The sequence below is a fragment of the Nothoprocta perdicaria genome, unplaced genomic scaffold (genome assembly GCF_003342845.1).
Source record: "Nothoprocta perdicaria isolate Ctin4 unplaced genomic scaffold, notPer1 scaffold_277, whole genome shotgun sequence".
NCBI lineage: Eukaryota > Metazoa > Chordata > Aves > Tinamiformes > Tinamidae > Nothoprocta > Nothoprocta perdicaria.
In genome coordinates, this window is record NW_020455507.1 from 649,539 (window position 1) to 673,304 (window position 23,766).

A 23,766-nucleotide genomic window follows, 5' to 3' on the forward strand; every position below is an offset into this window, starting at 1 on the left:
CCCCCTCGCCCATGTTTAACACCCACTACCCACTATAGAAGGAAAACTAAGGTCCCTCAGGACACTAGATTTTATTTATAGTTATGTGGTGTCCTGAAAAAGGGACATTTGATGCGATATTAGGGACCTGACTGGATTATTCCTCGCAAGCAGGGCTTGGGTTTCCTCACTTAATTTTTCATTTCTAAATTGTAAGTACAGGTATTCTAATCTCATAAGGAAGACAGCTAAGCACCTACACAGCATGATCCATTTTTTTTTTCAACTTCAGACAGTCTTTGGAGTTGCCTGGAGTTGCCTACCTCCACAGGTTGTGGAGGAAGTCTAAACTGATAGCACATGACATGGCAGTTGAGTTTGTTCTTCGGTGTTATCTTCTGGGGTTAATTTCTCAGAACCTTCTTCTCTTAAGTCCTTTCATTTTTCTTTCCTATCTATTCTTCTATTTCATTTTTCCTCTGTTTCCTTTGTGTCTTGTGACCTCTAAAAGCATCCAGATTGCACACCTCTGTGCTGGTTTGAGGCACAATCATGTTTTCCTAGAAAGCAAAGCTTCATTCCCCTGCTTGTGCTCAGGGGAAACAGTGGGTGCTCATCCAACAAGGTCTCTTCAGAAAACACCAAAATAACAAGTTGTTCTCACTTCCAAGTAGCGCAGTTCTACAGTTAATAAAACATTTTCTTTCCCCTAAATCAAGGTCTATTATTTGTTTTACAAGCCTCCTGCATATAGTGGCAAATATGGAGGACCTTGGCTTACATCAAGGTTTCTTTCTTAAGCACAGTTGTTCTTTTCCATTTAATTTGCTCACTCCCACCATGAGTCTCATTTTGAGAGCTTACATCTCTTCATTGGAGTTCGGTAGGCGCTAGAATTTATTTACCTGATCGCCCCTCCTAACTCACTCCTATTTGCAAGACATTTGAGGAGTTCTGGATCTGCTCTTTTGTCTCTCACTGTGTGGATGTAGAAATGCCAACAATATTAGGACAGACTGTTAGGAACATGATCTCTATGCCAGTGTGAGCTCCCAAGGAGAGAAGGAAAAAAAAAGATCACACACACACGCACAAAAAAACCCTCATTTCTGCTCGGAAGTGCCAATTGTACTCTGCCTTCTGAATATATCCAAGCCACTGAATACAGACATGAAGAAAATACATTGAAATTGTTCATGTTGCCATTGTCACTAAGGAAACGACTCCCTAGGAATCTGCAAGTTTAGTACACAAACTCTCTGATGTGCAGCCAACTGCCTCTTCCAACACGCTTCCCAGCTCCCTGGGGAATCTGGTCTGCCTGCCAAGGGGAAACTCTCCAGCTCCATCCCAGCAGCATCCTCGCATCATGGAGAGGCTGGACTCTGATGCTCTGGAAAACTCCAAACTGAAAAATTCCAAAGTTGACACAACACGAGATCAAAGTATAAAGTCATGACTAAACCAAAGGCTTTTGCCTTAGGGGTTCTCCCCCTCTAGAGCTCAGTGGAAGTACAAGGAGACCTAGTGTAACATAGGAGCTAAGGACTAAGGAATGTGGGAAGCACAAGATGGACCTCTTTCATTTTTAATACTTATTTTTCAATTGTTTTGCTGTCTTCAGCCATCCTGTTTTCTTCCTCTCATAATTTAGATGCATGTTAATGAAGTGTCTGCAATTTTTCTTCCATTGACAACAGCTGGCAGAGAACAGGCTACCTATAGACTGCTGAACATTTTTAGCCCTTCAAATAGCATAGCCACCTGTGAAATACCTCTTGAGAAATATGTATGAGGTTTGATGATTTCTGAACTTTGTCCAGGCACTGTAAAGAAGAATGTTAGCTGGCCGACCCCCAACTCATGCAACATGCCATCATAATAATTTTATATTAATTCAATAATAATATATTAACAATTTAATGATCAAATTACAATAACACAGCATGTTGCCTGATGCACTTAAATTTCCCAGTATAGGTACAAGTAGTGTGTTCTACAGTTGTGGATTCCTTTGTATCCAAAAGGACTTGCTAAACAGCATGTTCTCCTGAAGCATATTTGGATGGTAGTGTGCAGGCAGATATCCTCCATGACCAGTTCTGCTGCAGAGTCACAAACATGTTAGCAGTAATAGATAGGGTTGAATCATTTTTAAAAAGATAAAACTTAAAATGGGCTGCAACTCTGAAATGGAATGTTTCTTTTTCAACCAGGAGGGACTCAGTCAAGTCTTGCAGACAAAGGGCCAAATAGAAAACACGGAAAGACTCCGCTGATATAAAATAATTTCAGAGAAAAAGAGAGCTTTGCAAATTCTCCATCATTACCACTGACAGGTGCCTGTGTCAGATTCTACCTCCTGACATTCCTTGGCATTTGTCAAGAGAGCTTATATGCTGCAGCGTTTATCCAAGAGCCAAGAACATCTCCCTGTAAACACGGTTGTCTCTGATGTGTCCCTAGCTCTAGTGTTCTACCTGCCTTTCGCTCAAGTAGAAACGTATTTTGGCTCTCTAAAAATCATCTTTGTGCAGCTTCTAGGCTGAAAATATTTAAAAGGTCTAAAAGCAAAGCCGTTCTATCCAAGTAAACAGCTGGACCACAGTGAATCCATCTGTCAATGGCAGCAATTCAATAACCACTGAGCCATCCTCTACCAAGGCAAAAATCTCTCCATCCATCCAGCCAGGAGCCTCTGCTTTTATGCTAAATTCATCACTCACCTTTGTATTAGAACTGCTTTGTCAACTACTTGCTTGTGATCAAAAAGTGGCATGAGGAAGCAACTGAGCAGCCAACAACCACCGGTTGTTGGTTTCATTGCAGGGTCACAAAAAGGAAATGGACATTAACATTACATCTGAATTGCAAAATAAAACAGGTCATGAATCCTTTGGTCGTGAGGTCAAGTAATGTGGCATCACTTTCCTAAACTGCTTTGTCCTAAGTAGAAATGGCCTCATCCAAAATGTGTTTGCTAACAGCCTCTGAGCTGTTCTGAGTATGTCAAGAACCACCTTTGTTTGAAAGGGTGCTGTTGGCTTTTATTTCTCAAAGATATTATCTATTAGAAATTATAGAAAAGGTAAGTTATATTTTATTTCCATCTATTTTGTCAATGTAAATGATTATTTATTTTCCCAACTATTTCTAGTCTAATTACAGAATCACAAAATCACAGAATGGTTAAGCTTGGAAGGGACCTCTAGAGATCATCTAGTCCAACACCCCTACTCAAGCAGGGACTCCTAGAGCATGTGCCAAAGGGTGGCATCCAGGCAGGTTTGGAAGATCTCCAGAGAAGGTGACTCCACAACCTCCCTGGGCAGCCTGTTCCAGGGCTCTGTCACCCTCACAGGAAAGAAGTTCTTCCTCACATGGAGATGGAATTTCCTGTGTTTCAGCTCACATCCATTACCCCTTGTCCTATGACCGGCCACCACTGAGAAGAGCTTAGCCCCTTCCTCCCTACATTCCCTCTTCATGTACTTATACATATAAAACAGATCCCCTCTTAACCTTCTCTTTTCCAGGGAAAACAGGCCCAACTCACTCAGTCTCTCCTCATACAAGAAATATTCAAGTCCCTTAATCATCTTGGTTGCCCTCCGCTGGACCCTCCCTAGAAGCTCCACATCCCTCTCATATTGGGGAGCCCAGAGCTGCACACAGTACTCCAGGTGCGGCCTCACCAGAGCTGAGTAGAGGGGCAGGATCTCCTCCCTTGACCTGTTTGCAACACTCCTCCTTATGAAGCCACGATCCCATTGGCCTTCTTGACTGCAAGGGCACTGCTGGCGCATGGTTAACTTGGTGTCAACCAAGACTCTCAGGTCCCTCTCTGTGGATGGACATTAGCATAATTAGCATTCATGCAATGTTGAGTCAAACAATTGCACCATTGCTAAACAGATCTTATTGAAAGCAGTCTCTTCCATATCAAGTGAGATATATTTTACTTTGAAAACAGAAATTTTAGTTGCCCTATATGATAAAAATAAATCGACATATTGAAAAAACTAAGCAACTGATAAATGTTGGAGGATGATGCTTTTATTTTCATAGCACATAAAAGCTCTGAGCTTCTTTATTTTAAACAGATCATTCCTTATGAGCTATCAATTCAGGATAATGACAGTGATCCTTTAAAGCAACCCTATGGGAGAAGAAAAATATTTGCTCTTAAGTTCTATGAATTGCACTCTACATTATTATGCCTAGATCTATCTCAGCTATAGATATCTTCCAGAAATATTTTTAAATTATAAGCTCTCCATGTGTTTCACAGACAGAATACTTATTTTTTTCATGATCGAGTTTTGGTCTCCATTATAGCACCATATTAAAGAAATGACCAAAAAAAAAGTATATGAGCTGATTCATTTAAAGGATTTATTTTAAAAGAAATCAAAGAATATTAATAGGATATTTCTTAAGAGATATATTAACAAAGCAGGATCACCTTTTACTGATTCAATGGTACTACAGTAAGGTCAGGCTGCATTAAGCAGGAAGAATCTATTTGGCAAACATTTCAGCCTGGCTCACATTAATGAGCCAGGGTTCAGGGGATCAGGGTTCCTTCCCTAAGCTCATTGCAAAATACTGTGCAGAAACTCCTCTAAAACTGCTCACAAGAAACTAAGATGGGAAAACTCAAAGCAACAGATAGAGCAATGTCTCACTGTACTTGACCTGCTTTGTATTGTTTGCTTATGATCGCTAAAAATAGCGGTATTAATACAGACAATAAATAATAAGAGTTGGCATCATAAAGGACAGTTTGTAAACCCAGATATGAATGTATACAGCTGCTAGTCAAGAAGATGATCTTCCTAATGATTGTCTCTAGTCATGATATTGGTGAGAAGAGCCTGAATCCCTTATAGCAAAGTGGATACATAGCAAAAATGATCCTGAACAGTTCACAGCTCATGGGCAAGAAGAATGTCATTGGAAGAATGTGTATTTGTTTACTCTTTTACTTATTTGATTATTTCATTGCCTGGCAGATCAGGATGGTTCATTTTGCTGGAGAGGAAGAAGCTTTCCACTTTTTAGAGGCTAGTGCATCTTTGAAGGCTAAGGTGCAAGAGGCATCTCTACTATCAATTTGGTTTAGAGCATGAAAGATTTTTTTTTTCCTCTTCATGATCTGTGGCTTCAGTTATTTCTCACAGTCTTTTTGGTCTTAGAGGGGAATAATTGGGCACAAAGGTTGGTATGAAATTTGCATATAGGGAAGCCAAGTTAAGAAGGTGACTGGACCAAATCCTGAGCTAAGTTGCTCCACCAACATAGGAAGTCTTGAAGTACCTTGCAAGCAAAGACAGAGATTATTATATATTGTGAGAACTTATACAGATGTGAAACAGCAGAATACGTTCAGTCTTTCTAGAATTTATCTTTGTTTTTGCCATACATGTGCTGATACACACATATATTAATTTTCTTGCATTATAAGCAGGTCATGATCTGTGGTCTGACTGTTTATCCATTGTAGGCCGACAATTGAGGTACTAAAGCTGGTCCTTTTTCACAGTCATATAGAAGTGGTAACATATTGGGAAGATGCACTTTGGAAATGGCCAAGGCACAGCAGAAAGTGTAGAAATAGCTGACAGGCTGGAACCAGCCCATAGACAACAAGCTGTGAGATTTTGGCTTAAATCTCTCAAAATTGATATATAAAATGAAAGTTTGAGCATGTTGTTATAGACAGCAACATGGATCATCTTGGACATGCAGAAAGATGTACCTGAATGTTGTTTTGAATCTGGTGAGTTTAGAAGAATTGGAATTGGTGAGATCAAATTTCATTTTGAAATCATTTTGGCTATCTTTGCTTGCTCTTCTACAGCACTGTCTGCCTAGCCTTAGAGTTAATGGAGAAAAAAGAAATGAAATAATAAAAAAGGGAAGGAAAACAAAGGGGAGAAATAAATATCATGCAATGCAAATGCATAAAATTACGTATGATAAGTTTGCCTGTAAATTCAGGATGTTATTTTTATGATTAAAACAAAAGATATTGAAATTATAGTGTTTTATTATAGAAAGCATTATGTAGAACAGTCTGTTAGAAATATCAGGTAGGAATTTCTAGAGAAACACCAAACAAATGGAGGTTGTGTTGACATTCCCGTGAGCTTCCTTTTCAGTGTTAAAGAAAATGGCCCTTTTGTCTGATTATATGAATGAAGTCCTGTGCTTAAGCTATCATACTGTTGTTTTCATAAGCATCTTATCCATATTTCACCCCTTAAACCTCCTGTGTCTGTGAATAGCTCTGACAAGGGGTCGGTCAGTAACCATGAAGCAGCAGTGCTTGTGAAATTTCTGCATAGCATCTTAAACATAACTAGCGAGTTTTGCCTCAAAATCTGTGTTTGAAGAGGTGTTACTCTAACCCAGTAAGGGCAATCGGAAGAAAAAGAAGAGGTCCATATAAGAAAAAGGTTAGCATATAATAATCAATAATAATAAAGTGGATAAGGAGGTGCTTATTTTGGGTCACTCTTTATTTTTTTTTCTGTCAGGGACGTCAGACTTGCTTCTCCAGATCAGGAAGCTAGAAACCAAACAGATTTTTTTTAGAAATTAAACCATTCTCTTTGAGGAAGGGCTCTCTTAGAGGTTTTACAAACTGATACAGAAACTCCCCAGAAGATCTGGAAGGAGCTGGGTTTATCAGAATAATATTAAGGACTAGTGCTTTGGAGTGTTTTTTATTCTAAATAGGTCATGCTTTGCTTTAGCCATGTCAGACCCACTTTCATTTCTTCTGGAGACAGAGACCTTGTCTGAGAACAAGTGAAGAAAAGCAGCAGAATTCTTCAATGAAGTTGGTGTAAAGCTCACATTCTGCGAGATTTGATCAAAATTTCCCTCTGAATCTCAGGAGGGGTCAAAAACCCAGTACAGGATTAAGCTTTGCTATCTCAGGGGCAGTTGTTTATGACTTTTCAGACTAAAGAGTGACATAGCTAAGTGGATTTTTATATTTATTTAGATGAACCTTCACTGTGTTAGTTTGGGGCCAAAATCAGTAGTCCACACATGGTATTTGGCGTCACTAATGCCCCCGGCTACCTGCCTACCCTCATACAGAAGGGAAAAAGATCTGGTGATGATTAGTATGGTACCTCCTAGCCCCAAGAGATTGCTATATGTCCTAGGGGATCTCAGATGACACTAGACACCTGCATTTAGGTGACTGAATATGTTTCAAATCTCTTTTGATAATGAGGGAAGCTTAAACATGTTGTTCACAGGTAAATGCTTTAAAGTACTCACCAACCCTTAGATGCCTTATCACATTTCAGGTCAATAGGATAGAAGCTATCATAGCAAGAGATATGTGAGACACGTCCACGCAGAGGAAATAAAAGGATATAAACACCAGAGAGGAAAATCTGGCTGCACTCACTGGGGGAAGCAAAAAGCTTGTGGTATCCACTTTTTCTGCTCTCCTGAGTAACATTCAGACTTTAGTAGTCTGCTCTGAAAGATCTTTTGCACCATCACTAGTGCATCCATCTGTGGTGTACAAAGCAAGTCAGAGAAGAGCTAAAAAATACATAGCAATGCCTAGGGACTTGAAAGCTGTGGAGAAGCAGTCTGAATATGGCTAGTAGTGACTTCTCATGATGGTCTCTCCTCTGCAATCATCAAGTACTATTTTCTCCAAAAAGTTTGTTCCAGCTGTTCACCCACTGTACATAATCATCTCGGCTAACTACCCCATTCTCTAGCACAAAAAACACCATCCAAGCTGTCAAATTTAATGCAACTCGAATGAATGAATGTGAATTGTGGAATTCAAGGCTCCAATGACAGCTGTGACACATTCACAGCCTTAGTCATGATGAGCTTAAGCATCTGCGGTATTTCTGATGCTCTCTCATCTCCTCTGCCTCTTAAGATGGAAAAGATCCAAAGTTCCAGTTTTCTAAAACACAGGAAATGAGTAACTTTACTAACTTTAACTTGGCCCTTTATATAATGCACTTGCACGAGCTTCTTCATATAATTTGTTTCTAGGCCAGTTTTGAGAGAGAAAGCCCTGTTGTCTGCCCAGCATCTTCGAAATGTGAATTCAATATACTAAGTCCACTGCTTTTATTTGGATTTTGGTACGTGAATTATATCTATTTAAGTATCTATATAGGGATTTAAGTGTCATTATTATAGAATTTTAAAAATAAATCATTTACTTACAAGTGTAAATGTCTCATTTCATATATACATTTTTTTAAAAATATCTTTTTATATACCTACTTCAAAAGAAGTGTCAGCAAGAGCAGAAAAAAATGTTATGATTTATTAAAGTCTAACAAAGCATTCCAGAAAAATGAATTAACAGTTAGGAATTTAGTACTTATTTCAGACTGCCTTTATAAATAAGTACAATTTCTTTCATTTACAGGGTGGTAAATCTTTCTCTTCTGCAATGTTCTTTCCAGTCTATATATCACTGTACTGTGAAAGATTTGTCTGTATTTTCTTTTCATGACTTGGATTTCAGTAAATATTTTTAAAAGCCACAGTTAAGGAGAATGGTATTAGTTAAAGCCATTTATCAACTGACAGTTGGGTTTTGTTAGCTTAGGACAGAGCATGCATTATAATAAGGAGGCACCAAGCTATTGATTTATGGCAAAAAGCTGGCACTCAGGTCACCTAATTCTAGACATCTCAAGTGTTCCAAGCTGGCTAAAATGTATTTCAGAGAGTGCCAGCCCCAAGCTAATGCGATCTGGTCAGCATTCATTTGCCTCTTCTCGCAGTGTACAGTGTGGCTATTCACAAGCTGGGCATTAGCTCGGGGTTGGAGCATCACACAGCTCTAGCTCAGTTAGGAAAGAGGCAAGGTGAGCTTGCATGTTCCTGCAAAAAAAATCATGTGGCTGTTCTAGAAGTGTCCCCATATGGTTATGTCCTCTCCTGGTCGCACAATGACAAACCAATTTCAGTTGGCAAATACCTCTTAGGAATCAGATATGCTCTGAAGGCAGGAAGTGTTGTCAATAAATATAATATAGAAATATAGAGGGTGCTGTCTGGGACATGTGGCATGAATGCTCCCTGCAAGGGACAGGCCAAGCCTGCTGCTAGTTGCGTCAATGGAAGAAGGTGGTGATGAAGCTGTGGGAAGTTGGTGACAAAGTTGTGGGAGCTCTGACAGCTTGGAAAATTAGGCATCTATCATGATTTGCCATCACGGGCACAAAATTACTAGTCTTCCCCTCAGTAAAGATGGGAGCAAGGGAATTATACTTCTCAGGCATGTCTCCAAGATAACGTGGTAGGATTAATCTCACCAAACTCAGATGTGAAGCTGTACACTAGTTACTGCGGGAACCCCCGTCAAGCAATTTCAGGATGAGATGAACCACCTTCTACATGGAGAATACAAGAAATCGAGGAGGATTTGCCCAGCAGTGACCATCTAGTTTTGTGATGCCTAAGTATATGAAAGTCAACTTAGTCTGCCAAGCAAGCCTCCTAAGCAAAGCCTTCTTCCATATGAAATGAATGAGGATTTTGCCAGGGCATTCCTCAGAGTCCAGATTTCACCTTGAGAAGGGAGCAATTTATGCCTTGACCAGCTGCTGCTACCTACAACAACAAAAAAAAAACAAACAAACCAACAAACAAACAAACAAAAAAGCACGATTCTACCACTTCTCCTTTACATAAGAAAATTTTTCATCAGAATTGTATCCCAAATAGATAGGGAAGTGCACTGTCCATTGCAAGAAAAAGCAAAAATCACCACCAAAAGAAAAACAGCAAAATTTGCCTCATTTGGGGGAACTGAGCAATAAAATCTATCCTATTAATGTATCATGAGGATCAAAAGACCTGTTGCTGTCCTAACCCTCAGATCCACTTAGTGGGCCCAGCGAATCCCAGATAAGGGATCCCACAACCATTCTTCCATTCGCAGCCGCTGTGCAAATATGACACAAAAATCCTGAATAGAAAGCAAACACCATCATGATTTAAATATTTTGAAAAATGTCTCAAAAATAAACAGATAATTGTCCAAACAACTATGACAGAAAAGCACAATGGCACATGGTCAAGAATGAGCTTTTAGACAAGTTTTTCCAGCATGTTGTAAACAGATATTGTTATTATTGTTATCGTCATCATTACTGTGAAGAAGAAGAAAAAGAATTAGGCTATATAAATATTTGCCTCCTTTTCTTCCATCTTTAGGGTGAATTTTAAGTTACCTGGAATTACTGATTTTATAATATGTAAAATATCTTAACTATTTTTAGGAGAGTTTTTCATACTTGCAAAAAAAATGGAAATAAAAAGGAATCTGTTAAATGAATAGATCAGGGCAGTCTGAGATCACAATCCTATGATACAGTCCAAAAACGAGCCATTAAAATGGTTCAAGAAGCAGTAGCGCAGTCAGTCCAAGGGCAAAGTCTGACACCCGAATGGGTGTGAACGAAACTGGCACAATGACTCTAGGGCAGAGAAACCTGGATGTCAAATGCAAACCCACTCGTTCCCTGGGATAATTTTGGTGGAAGACCTTGGACAGAGCAGCACAGAATTAAAGCAGTAAGGGAGTCCTGGTTGCTGCATCCACAAATTTGTGCAAAATTATGTTTGAGGGAATATTCCCCAGCACAAAACCTGTATTACCTCTGAACACTCTGTTCAGTGATGCTCCTGTTTTATTTCTCTGGAAGTTGGAATTATTTGGTACCTCCTCAGGAGCTATACTGAAATTATTAAGCAGATCACTCTACAGATAAGCCAGCCAGTTTGCACAGCGATACAATCAACAAATGGCAGTGAATTACCTAAACAAGACACTGAGAATCTGGCCTATTTTTCAACAACCGCATGTTTGCCTTTTTCGAAATAGAAGTTCAAGGCAAAGAAAACAGGTCATTAAATGAAGAGGACAAATTTGCAAAAGGTGATCAGAGAATAAAAGACAAGCAAAATAAAGGGGAGGAGGATGGGAAAAAACACAAGGCATTTTGCAAGAGAGTCTTCTCTGCTTTCCATGTATGTGAAATTAGTCCCCACACAGAATTTCCAATAGCCACTACACACATATGAATTCTATATTTTATTACTGAGTGTTGACAATACTTCTTGTTTTTTCATGCAAAGGCTTTCTTAAGAATCAAGCATAGAGAGTGTCTCACCAAGGGATGTTGTATGAAGCAGTGCTCCAAACTACGGTGCTGTCAAAGCCAACGCTACCCTGCCAACCTGCTGCCACTAAAGACGTATAAAAGTCGGGGATGGCAAAAAAAAAGGGGGAAGGCCTTTGCTGATGTGTTCACACACAGCTCTAGGCTTGCCCTGGTGCAAGGACTTGCTCCAAAGTGTGGAATATCTCCACTGTCCTCAATATCCTGATATCAGTTTATCTCTCCTGAGCCTCCTGGTAAATAAATAAGATTTCTGTTAAATCAAGAGCAACTGAATAAGGTTTGATTTATTCCTGCAAGTCTTTCACCGTGATAGAAGTTGCAGCATGATGCTGTCCTGAGTTTTCTTTTTTTTTTTTTTTCTTTTTTTTTTAATTTAAATACTACTGGCTTCATCCAAAGATAATCTGAGCTAATTTAGGAGCTAGACTGTTTGTACTAAGTGTGCTCAGAAGGAAGGAAAGAAAAACAAAATCTGCTATATTCAAATGAATCAGCTTGGGGACAGAGGTCCCAGCCGATCAAAGGCATAGGCACATATGGAACGCAACCCTAGGAAAAGAAATATCTCTGGGACGCTGGTTTGGTCTGCCAAATCAAGAGGGATGTGATGAACAAAGGTTTGAACGTGATCAGCAGCACAGTCCACCATCTCACAGCTCTCTCTTCCTTTTCTCCCTAGTAGAATCAAAGCTACAGCATAGCTTCTACCTCTGTGTTTGAGAGTCTCATATACATGGACAAGGGGAGATCTACAGCACTGAATACAGCAGACATCTTAAACATATAGCGGAGAGGGAGCCCATTCATCCCCTTGTGGAGACACGACCAAAAAGGCGACGTCTCCAGCCAAGGACTGACTGCAACCCTGGGTCCCTCTTTAAAGATCAGCGCACGGGGCAGCTGGGCTTTCCTTCTGGAGCCCGCAGCACCATCGGGTCAGTTTGTGACAATGGTTTTCCTTCCAAGCATCGTGCACATGCCTGTGATCCCAGTAAACAGAACAAGGGGAGCCTCTTCCACTCCACAATGTCCCAGACACATCGACACTGCAATAACAAGATCAATCATTGTTGCCCTGAATATATAGAAGACAGCAGCAACCACTGCCATCAGCACACAGAAACAGGAAATATATATATATACATATATATGTATATAAATTCCAAAACTACGACAGAGATATAAATGGAGTCACCAGCTTTAATCCAGCTCCCATCACTGTGCCGAGGGACACTGCTTAGCTATGCATCAGGCTGGAACAGTGTAGTTTTACTCATCCTTCAGGACAACTTCTTTCAAGACAGTTCCAGTGTGTTTGGCATTAGGCAAGCAAGGATGCTTGCATAATGCATTTTTTTTCTTTCTCTTTTTTTATCCTGTAGCTATACCTTCATCGTTTTAAGCAGTCTGCCTTCCTGCTATCATTGACAGCAACCTTAAGCCATCATACATTCCCTTTGATTAGAATATATTAGCTATTTCCCCACTGTACCTCACCAGTGTTGCAAAGGAAGAATACAGAAGGGAGATCGCTGTGTGCCTAAACAATATCAGACAGAAATATATTTCTGTTTTGGTTGACTCCAGCAGATTAAAAACAAAAATAAATAAAAAAAGAACACTACTTCAGCCACATTACACTTTGCAGTATCAGTCCAACATATGCACTGTAATTAACATGCACAACCAAGACAGATGGCAATCCATAATTCCCTAGGAAAGAACTCTGCTACCCTATCCCATATATATTATTATTATCATTATTATTATTATTATTTACAGTGATACCTCAATCTAAGAGCCAGATTCTGTTTAATTGCAGATTCAATGCAGAGGAAAGTCACCGACTTCAGGGAGTTCTTCCAGATGAACTTCTGTGCAAGTGGGATGATCACCTAGCCATAAACACCACTCTGTCACCAAAAACACCCGCTCCGCTTTTCTCCATGCATTTCCCGCTCCCAAACACCACGCTGCATCATCTTTCCCTTAAGATTCCAGTACATACCTGGACCCCTTCCTATGTTAAATTCGCAGCATAGCGGCAAAGAGTCCGTCCTAGCCGTGTGACTGCGATGTGCTTTGCATAAGGACAGTGATATCAGAGCCAGCTGCCCAAATAGTGATGAGGGGCACACAGAGGCGTGTGAGCAGAGGTCAGAGGCACATTCGCATCAATTCTGCCTACTAAAAAAAAAAAAAAAATAGCCAAGTCCTGCCTTGGTGCGCCAGCTGGAGGGTGAATCAGAGTTTCTGCAGCAGGTGAAGATGCAGAGCAGCAACGCAAGCCTCGAGCCCAATTTAAAAATAAAAAAATAAAAATAAAAATAAAAATAAAAATAAAGGAAAAAAAAATGCCAGCAGCAGCCCCGGGTCTGTCAGCAATCAGGTTTTATTTACCAGCCATATTGTGTTAAAAACCAGACGTGCTTCCCATACCAAGCGCGTTAACCTGTCACGGGGTAGACGCATTTCTTGGCAGGGGAGGCAGCGGCGCCCGGCGCGGCCGCATCCCGAGCGCTCTCCGCCGGGCTAGGGATGCTCGCGCGGGCGGCGGCGGCCGCGGGGGAGCGCGGGGGGGCGCGGAAGAGCCGGCACTTACCGCGGAGAGAAAGCACGGGGGAGCCTGCGGCGGCGCCGGGGATGCGGCGTTGTCCCGCTCCGCACCTCCGACCGCGGGAGAAACCCGGTTTTCCCGAGGTGAAAGTGACCAGGCGAGGCAGGGAGAGCCCGGCTCCTTCCTCCCGCTCTCCCCCCTCTTCCTCCTCCCCCTCCTCCTCCTCCTCCTCGCTCACACCGGGCGGAGGAAGGCAGAATTCCTCCTCCCTCGCCCGCAGCTGCTCAGGTCCAGGCTGCCCGTGCAGGGAGAGGTGGTGATGGGCCTCGTCCTGGCCGCGAAGGAATGTGCCATCGCTACATCGAAAACAAATAAATAAATTTAAAAAGAAGGGAGATTTGTAAACTTTTTTTTCCCCCTTCTCTTTCCTTTTTCTTTCTTTATAAATTTATTTATTTACTGTGGCGGTTTGGGCAGTGTCGGGGGTGGCTGGAGGAGAAGGGGGATGTGTGTGGGGAGAGGTTCGGGCTGGGTCGGGGGTGATGCTGCGCTCGCCTCTGTGCTTCTGTGCCCGTCTGTGTGCTACACCCCTCCCCGCCGCTCCCCCCCGACCAGGACAAAGCTCTGCAAGGCGAGCTGGTCCTGCGGAGAAATGCAAACACCTCCTCCCCCCGGCGCCCCAGGGAAGCGAAGGCGACACGGAGCCAATCGCTCCTCCTTGGCTCCTCTCATTAATATGGAGGAGAGAGAAAGACACCAATGAGAACGAGAAGGAGGAGGGTTCTATTCAAAATTAACATAAATTCTTTTTTTTTTCTTCTTTCTCGTCTCCTTTCCTTGTCCGCTCCCCGCCCCCCCCCAAACCCTCCTTCTCTCTTCTCTCTGTCCACTAAACAGCATCTCTGCTGCCCCATAGATTTTTCAGCTTTGCAGACAGACACAGCGAAATGCAGTGATGGAGGGAGGAGAGTATCACTGCTGGAAGGAGATGCAGGAGGGAAGAGGGGAGCAGTTTCTCTCTGGAGCCGCAGAAGAGTTGGTGGCAAAAACAGCAAAGCGACAAAGTAGCTCAAGTTGGCCAGGAGGGGAAGCAGAGTAAGGATTTCACCCTGAAGGGTCATTTTCCAGGTGGCGTTTGGATATGGGCAGCGTGAGCTTGTGGAGAGCATCCCTTTCCAGTGTGTCCTTGTACCAGGGACACGCATATCCAGGAAGGGATGTGATTGCACGGAAAAAGCAGCCGCTGCAACAACCTCATCTTATGGCCACACAAGGTCACCCCTTGACAAGCAGTGCAAGAAGGGAACCTGATGCCGCAGCAGTAGTGAAGCTGCGGAGAAGATGAAAGTGTCTGCTGAGAGGAGAAGGGATCTCCAGCAGGGTCCTGGTGTTTGTATGCTAGCAAGGAGGCTGTCAAAAGTATCCGCTCTCCACTTCTTTAGGCAGAAGGCAAAAAACTCTCCCAGACGTAGGGAAATGATGACTAAAAACATCTAAAAATCTTCAGCAAGTCCAGGTTTACACGAGCCCTCTGCTACTACAAGCATACTCATCCTTGGCCCTACAGATCTATGTCAGGAATGGGAGATGCTGAGAGTCTGCATCCCTGTCAATATTATGAGATTCTTCCAATTGCCCTAAAATTTCACTGCCCCTTGGATACCAATTCTGTAGCTCTTCTCCATGTGGACACCCTTCCCTTACTTGCCTTTTACCCCTTTCCTTTCATTTTCTGCATCTCCCTTCCAAGTATCTTTCACATTCCATTTCTCTTAGCGTGTAAAGCTGCTTCAATTTCTCCTGCCATTACCCTGTTTTTATTTTAAACAAAGGAAAGAAAAAAAAAAGTTCTAATTCAGTCACAAGAGCAACCAACACTGCACCAGTACAATGGCCCCTTGCATGTTAAGGACACTGATGCAGCTCCAGAGCAGAACTGCTGGGCAAGACAGTGTGCATGTTCCCAGTTCTCTGGCACAGGAAAGCCCCATGCTTGGATACAGCCACTTCACTTCTCCCGAGAAATGCATGCACAGACACAGCATGGATACATCCAGGTCTGCATTTTATTCCAGCAGCATGGAGCAGGCCAGGGAATTAGCTGGAGTTCTCAAAGCTTTCCTTTAGACTTCTTTCTTTTCCAGTTATGCCAGCTTCTTTAGATACATCCCATGGTTTTCAGCAACCTAGCTGAATGAAATAAGGGAAAAATAAAAAGAATTTGATGTCTACATCGAACAGCTGCGATAAAAACACTGTGCTGTCTTTAAAGAAAGCAGAGAGAGAGAAATTTGTTATCTATCAAACCTGCTTTATATATCTAGCTTAGGATAAGATCCCATTTAACCTAAGGACTAGATTTCCAAAACCAGAAAAGAGAGTCAAGATTAAATAAATCAGACATAGTCACCTATCACTTGCTCAGATGTAACACAATAAGACTTTTTTTACTACATCGTAAAAGGTAAGATGCAGGATAAAGAAACCTCCTCAGCAAAGTGATTGATTTTCCCAAGTAGAGCATCCTGTAGAAATATATATCATCCTATAGAAATATATAAAAACAACTCCCCTTCACCTAAGTTGCTTCAAGACCTCCAGAATGTATGTCAGTACTTCCTCAAAAACCAGGAATTTCATGTGGAATTTTCCCTTGGGAAGCTAAGCATGGAGGAAGGCTCCCAGCTGCTCAGTTATTATGTGCTGCTCCAACATCTGCTCCCTGTCTTTCCCAGGAGAAGGGCAGTGGGCCAAGAGAATCATCTAGTGGCCCGAATCCAGCTGCAGTTGGACCGCACTTCTTTAGATGATCTCAGCTGATAGCTGTTATAGTTGTTTCCTACTGACACAGGCAGGAAAGTCTGTCTAAGAACTTTGCTCTCCAGAGAATATGATTTTCTTTAGGATAAAACAATTAAGCCATTTTAAGACTGTGGAGATTTATTTTTATGCTAATGAGCCAATCTATTAAACAAATCTTCATTATTTAAGTGTATGTGTGAAGTATGACAGACAACTTCTTGGTCAGCACATGGGACTAATAGTCAGCAATAGATCCTACCTAGTTTTAAGGGCAATATCTGGTGGAGGCAGAGTGGAAGAAAACACAGGTTTTATTCAAATAAAGGCAGTCATTTGTTTTATTTCCAGCTATGGAAGTGATCTGTAGTAGTTCAAGACATTTCTACTGGTAGAACTGTATCCACAGCAAGGAGAAATGCATAATGCTAAGTATCTTGGCATGATTAAATAGGACATTTTTGGTGTGCAGACAAAGAGCTACAAAATCCCATTAAAATAAGGTAATTCAGGATCTGAACTTAAAAAGTGTTATGTATCTTGTTGTGTGGGTGCTCTTGTTCTCTATCAAATATAACATAGCTTAGTCCACAGCGGTGTTAACCTTAGGGGGATGGAAGTAGCAGTGGGCATGAGAGCAAGTATCACTGAGGAGCTGAGGTGCTGCAAATTCACTCCTGGCTGGAACGGGGACTGTTTATCCTCAAAGGGAATTAACTGGATCAAAGCCCTCAATCTGGATATCCAGTCTTCTTCCATTTCTTTTCATCCCCTGGGTCTGTAAGGAGATTTGCTGGACAACAGCTGTACCTTATCTCGCCAGTTCCTCACTCCTTCCTCACACGCACGCTGCTTCAGGGGACACTGCACCTGGCCACACTGGAAAAAAATCAATAGGAGAAGATATGCAATAACCATGTCTTATAACACATACGTGTTAGGATAACGTGACTCTGACTCCAGCTTCTCCAAAAAGAAAGATCACCTACCAGAAGAGAGACACAACAGAAAAACACACTCTGCTAGCTAACCTGCAGGCCAGTTATAAAGAAGAACTCACTTATATGAATTGTGGCAGACCCTCTTTAGCTTGATCAGACAGACTGCCTTCATAGACGCCTTCATAGACGGCCATCCAAAAACACGTAACTTCTCAAGGTCAAAAGGTGAGATTCAGCTTGCATATTAAGAAAGGTTAATGTGAGTGTCCACATGTGAGCTAGGCATTACACTCACATGATAATCAGTGGAGGTCTACTCGCTACAGTCAGTGAACCCAGGGATGTATTCAGTGATAAATACTTCCACATGGCCAACAGCTTCTTGTACTGTTAGCTCACTACATATCTACAGCATAGGTAAGATGTAGGGAGCAATCAGTTGCCTAAGCATGAGTGTCCAGGGTTTTTTGAGATGCCCTAGAGGATATTTCCTCTCCCTAGCTGCAAGTTCAGGAGGGTCAAGGGCTCCTATAGCTCCTATATTATATCTGCCAGCCCCAAGAAGTTGTCTTAGATGCCACTACATCTGCTAAGAGAGAATACAGTTCAGGTGACAAAATACAAGGTTCCTATGCCAGTGCAAAATCTTCTTGAAGCTGAGAGGATTGTTTTCATTAAAGTCAAAATTACCAGAATTGAAATTCTCTCTGGAGCCTCACCTCTCTTGGCAGTGGGACAAAATCTGTTCATTTGTCTTCACAGGCAAATAAACTAAAGATGGCCTTTAACCAGATCATCAGTGGTTAAAAAAATTGCATTGTGTGAATCACTCCTCCATTGGAAGTTGAATTCCCAGGAAGGGAAAGGGAATGTGTATCAGCTTCTCTGGTACAGAAGGAATAGATAAAATGAACAAGAGACAACTGGAGGTCAGCACGATTGCAAATATATATACTTATATATGGAATATATGCTTCTAAGAGTTAAATACACTAGGACACTTCAACGTTCGAAAGAGCTGAAGGGAAAATTGAGAGGGAAAATGCTGGATGTTGATAAAATCATGACTAGCATTGAGAAGATAGTTATCCAAGTAGATAGTTGTAAGGTAGCAAGGGAATCACTTCTTATTTCTCCATAATGAGACAAGCTACAGCCTATCAAGAGATCCTTCATGAATCAACCGTTTTATTTTTGGAGGATACTTAAAGCACAGGCTTCATATTAGACATCTTTTAGAAATACATAATGCCATTCATGTCTTCACAAAAAATATCTTGATGTTTAACTTTCTTGTATTCAGGAGTTTCTGATCACAATTGGGACAATAAAACTTTATTTCTTTTCTTCTTTTTTTTTTTTAATCCCTTTCAAGGAACAAAACAGTACTAGAATCAGACTGAGTGTGATGAATTAGGGAAAAAAAAGGTGGAGAGATTTCATTTCAGTGCTTTAGTGCTTTCACAACAAAATGTTTTGACATTTTATTTTCCTTTTCAACATGTTTAGTAAAATACTCAAGTCAGTCTGGAAAGAAGTTTTGTAATTTTTCAGATTGTGTGGGGAAAACGATGCATTGGAGAGACACATAATGTTTTTTAAATACATATATGTATGTATTTTTCAATTAGTGTATACTTTATTTAAAACCTCTCAAGTGATCTGTGACTGAAAGGCACTAAGATGCTTGTTCAGTTCAAAGACATTCATAAGAAAATTTTGATTTTTAGTGGAAATACACAATAATGCTTTTGTTACTTGGTTGGATGGCCAAACATTCATGTTTGTGCACGTAAGGTTCGATTTCCTTACTGATTTGCAAAACAAGCTTAAAACTTGAGCCATCAAAATTTTGAAGAAAGTCTCAAGGCAGCAATGAAGTTTTGAGATTTGCAAAAAGAAAATGGAAACTCTCTAGATAAATTATTTGCTAATAATAATAGCGAGTGTTTAATAAATCCTACTTTGCCTCTTCCTACTCATTACTGATTTTATGTTGTTCTTTTTCAGGAGGAGTAATGTGAATAACATAAATAAAAACAACCAGATGTATTCTTTTTCTAAATAGTAAGAACTGCCTAATCACGCAGATGTGCTCACACTATGCCGATGTGAGAAGGAACATTGAATCAGATGATGCCGGAGGGAGCTGAAGCTGAAACAAACAATTTGAACAGATGATGATATCCACCTTCTGCTGCTTCAGTTCTCCATGAGGACATTTTTCCTTGATGAATCAGTTGGGAGTTTGTTTCCTTCCCAGACCTAGATATGATTGGAATTGGAGAAGACAGCAGCAACAGTTACATTGCACCTCCATATCTGGTACTCACATTCCATACCTGGCAATAGATATTGTCTTATGCACTGTTTTCTTTTCCCAAGGGCAGGAGCAATTAATGTGCAAAGACTAATAAAGCGCAGAACACAAGGAGTTTTATTACTTCGTACAGGATGCAAAGTTGGTGCTGGTTAAGGAAGAGCATCTCCAGCGTAACGAATACAGAGAGAGGCTGTATTCAAACTGTGTACTAAGCTCAAGCTGGGCTCTGGATTTTGTCTGAATGAGGCTGTGAACCTACTAGTGTCATATCCAAAGTCAGACTTAAGTTTCTAATGAAAGGTAACATCTGACATTAGGACTTCCCAGCTGAGATGACAGTCAGTCTGTTGACTTAATTTTCTTTGTTCCTAGAAGTCTGCTTCTCAGACCAGTTCTGCCAAGTATATATAACCATAGATGAATTAAGTCTTTTGGCTTCTAGGAAGGCAGGGAATAAAACATAATGTGCATTGCTAGCTCTGGTTAGAGTCAACAACTAAGAAGCTCTCAGTGATATCCTCTGCCCTGGGACTTCCATTTTGCTCAAGCACATCTTGGAGCACACAAAGTAACTGGCCTGAAGCTCAAGAGATACGATGTGAAGACAAAAAAAGGGATCCCTATGACTATAAAGATTCTTATTAGGGTCACAGTCCTTAGAACACTTGCTGGCGTCTTTTATTTTGCTCTCATGAACCATCCCACAAATTTAGTGAGTCTGCTCAAAGTAGTAGAGCTTTGCTTAAGTGTTTACAGGATTTTTGGAGGAGGAGAAGACTGCAATTTTCAGATAAATATTATTGTTTTCTTTTTTGGGCGAGGGGCTTCTTTTATGTATTTGGGGGAGAGACTGTGACTTTAATTTTTTAATAGAGCATGGGAGAAGGTGTGGGATACTGTGTTATTAACATTTACCTTTGGACATTGGATATCTTAGTGGAATAAAGTCCATAAGCTGTTAGAAGAAATAAATGTTCCCTGGTGACGGAATGTAGTCAGTTATTCTTATTTTTTAAAAAATATGGAAAGAGCTCCCCTATAAGTATATAAACCTTCATGGACTTTTATCAGTATGATAAGTCTGGATACCAATCAAGTCTTTCTAAAATTTTTCTTAAAACCAATCCTCTCTAGAAAGTTTGCACTTTAGCCTTGCAGACCTAGAAAGGTGATCTAAGGTGTGCACACAAGAAGTCCAATAGACAAAATCACAGCAGATTTTTTTAAAAATTCTGTCCTCCTTCCTTCTAGCATGAATACTAGAAAATATTAAATTAGTAATCTAATTTAAGTCTTCATAGCAGGAGCATATGTTTCAAGCAGGAGCTTTTAGGAGCATACACTTGCTCCTAAAGGTCTAACAAATCTAGCAGAGAAAAAAAAAAAAACCCTAAATCTAGTGGTAGGAAGCAAAAGGCTGACAAATTCACTAAAGACATAAGAAATTCACTAAAGACATGAGAAATGCTTTCTTAAATAAGGAGTGAAATTAACCTCTGGACGTCTATTTTGATTTAGGATTTATGATTATGCTTACTGAAATGCTAATGTTTTGTTTAAATAGATGAGATTTTTGAATTTGTCCCTTTTCTTTCAACAGTAAATGCAGAAGATTAATATTAGATTTACATATGGAATGCAGGTTGCACAAAGAGAAGCACGATATGAGCAACTTACCTTAAAATCAAAGTCACCCTGAACAAAAGACTTCATACTTCACATCCTGTTCTAGTGGAAAAAAGATAAAGTAGTCACTCTGGGGGAAAAAATCCAAAAAGTTACTATTTAACACTCTTTTGATTTTCAAGCTATTTAACTTGCATGACTTCTAGTCATTTGTGCTTGTTTTACATAACCTTACAATAAAATTACTGCATAAAGTCAAAAGGTTTAATATAACTCGCTTTGTATTTTTGTCACAGTAATGTATCAGAATTTAGCTTAGTTCTACACATATCTGACAACTGAAATGAAGAGTTCCTCACATCTTATTATAAATAACAGCTTTGTTTCTGCTTTCTATTCAGTCAAAGCACACTCTGATCCTAGCAGGTTGACACAGCATAAGGTAGATATAACTCATTCCCATCCTAAAATATTGGCAGGCTGTGAGTTTTATTGCCTTGCAACAACAAGATTAGCAAGAATCAGCTACTACTCATGTGCAGAGCAAATCATTCTTCTTCTTTATTTCATTAAAAAATCATTAATTCACTACCTCTGTGTCTTATGATCTATTTTTTCTTCTTTTAGTGTAAAATCTTTTGTAAAGACTTTGCCTCTTTAATTAGTGCAAATCTGTACTACATCCAAGTGTAGCTGTTTGTATCTCTGCCCTAGTTTTCATTCCTCTGGCTTCTCATCTGTGCTTTGCTTTTAAGATATTCATTCCACCTGCTTTTCTCTTGCCTTTCACTTCTTCTATTCATCTTCTTAATCTTCTGTAGACCTTTCCAAAGAGGAGACTCAGCGAGATATCCACTTAGGTCATTTCAGAAACTTTGCAGCCCTCCTCAGCATTTCAGATCCTCCTGAGCATCACACAACCTCCAGGAGGAAATTTACTGCATTATTGAAAGTGGTCTAATATATTTTTTTCAAAATATTGGCATAGGAAGTCTAAAAATTGAGGATGCCATTATTTGACTCATTTCCTCTCAAAAGCAGAGGGGTGAGTGTCACAATGCCTTCCTTTATAGCTAGTGGAAGGATTTTTAAAACATGGTTTGTCTCCTTTGAAAATAACCCTCTAGGATGGGTCTGCTCCACTAAGTGAATATGTCTTCAGTATAAATGTTGGCATGTATAAATGTGGAGGGAATATTTTAACAGTATTCTCCTCCATATGTGCCCGTACTATGTAGATATAAGGTTAATTTCTCTTGTTGTCCTCTTGGAGACATGGATTTACACACACACTATAATTAAAACAGCACAAAACTGGAAAAAGTACCTATTGTCTTCTTTAGGACTAGCAATCAACACTCTCATTTGTGGTAACCCACATCCCATTAAAATTTTGTCAGTACAGAGAAGCCAAGAAGAAGGTGGTTCTCCACATATTTGTAATAATGATAGCAATTTTGAAGAATATGTTTTGCTGATAAATCTTTCAAGAACCCTCAGAGGCAGTAATACTGTAGTATTATCCAGTTTTTGGCAATAAGCATGAAAACACACCGCAGCAGCATCAGTGCCTCTGAACACTAAATGTTCCCTTTATTCATTTCTAGTTCTTGTTTTTATGAGCAATAAAGCCCATCATTCTCTCAATTCTGCTCTTCTGCACTTAGGACTGTAATGAAATGCTCTGAATGAACAGGAATTTGAAATATAGAAAGGAAAAATCAAAATACCATCAGTAGCAATAAAAACATTTTATGTTGTGCAACTGCAATTTCTGCAATTTCTGCAATTTCTGCAATTTCTGTAGGACATTTCTTTTTTACTTTTTTTTTCCTTTTTTAAATTTTTTTAAGAGCTCCTCACATTATTACAGACAAGCAGTCTGGTTTAACACAGTCATTTCACATGGCGCAGAATTCCCTCCTAGATACAGCGATAAAATTGCCAGTGGTTGCTCTGATTGGAATTGCTTCATTATAAATGCTGCAGAATTGTCAGCAGAAATTGGCAATGGGAAGTAGGAGTAACTCCATGGGGGAACCAAGCAGCCTGAGGATTCCCAAAGAATAATGAACAAAGTGTTGGTGAAATAATAATTACCCTCTGTGCTTGCAATACGGTTCATCACAGAGCCCTGCGATGCCTCCAGGCAATCAGAAACCTATTTTGTATCCTGCACCACTGCTAACAAAAGTATTTCTCCTTCCCAGGTGAGTTTAAAATATGTCTACACATGATACAGGAAAAAAAAAAAAAAAAAAAACAGAAAGGAAGGAAAAAAGAGTATTTTACAGATTTAAGATTGCTGATAAACAGGCTAGGCTTTTTAAGGCTTTTAGG

At 40.3% G+C, this 23,766-nt stretch overlaps 1 protein-coding gene across 10 annotated transcripts in view; it reads right to left on the reverse strand.

The window, feature by feature from the left end:
- The window catches only part of ADCYAP1R1 (ADCYAP receptor type I), a 125,553-nt gene extending 111,645 nt beyond the window's left edge, over positions 1 to 13,908 (reverse strand). For 6 of the 10 annotated variants that reach the window (XM_026041066.1, XM_026041065.1, XM_026041063.1 and 3 more), the window contains exon 1: positions 13,189 to 13,379. The gene's annotated coding sequence lies outside the window, so the exon portion shown is untranslated. Of the gene's footprint in view, positions 1 to 12,968; positions 13,076 to 13,188; positions 13,380 to 13,580; positions 13,598 to 13,782 lie in introns of those variants that run through there. The other 4 variants (XM_026041057.1, XM_026041058.1, XM_026041059.1 and 1 more) reach the window with 4 other exon arrangements.
- Between the last annotated feature and the right edge of the window lie 9,858 nt (positions 13,909 to 23,766).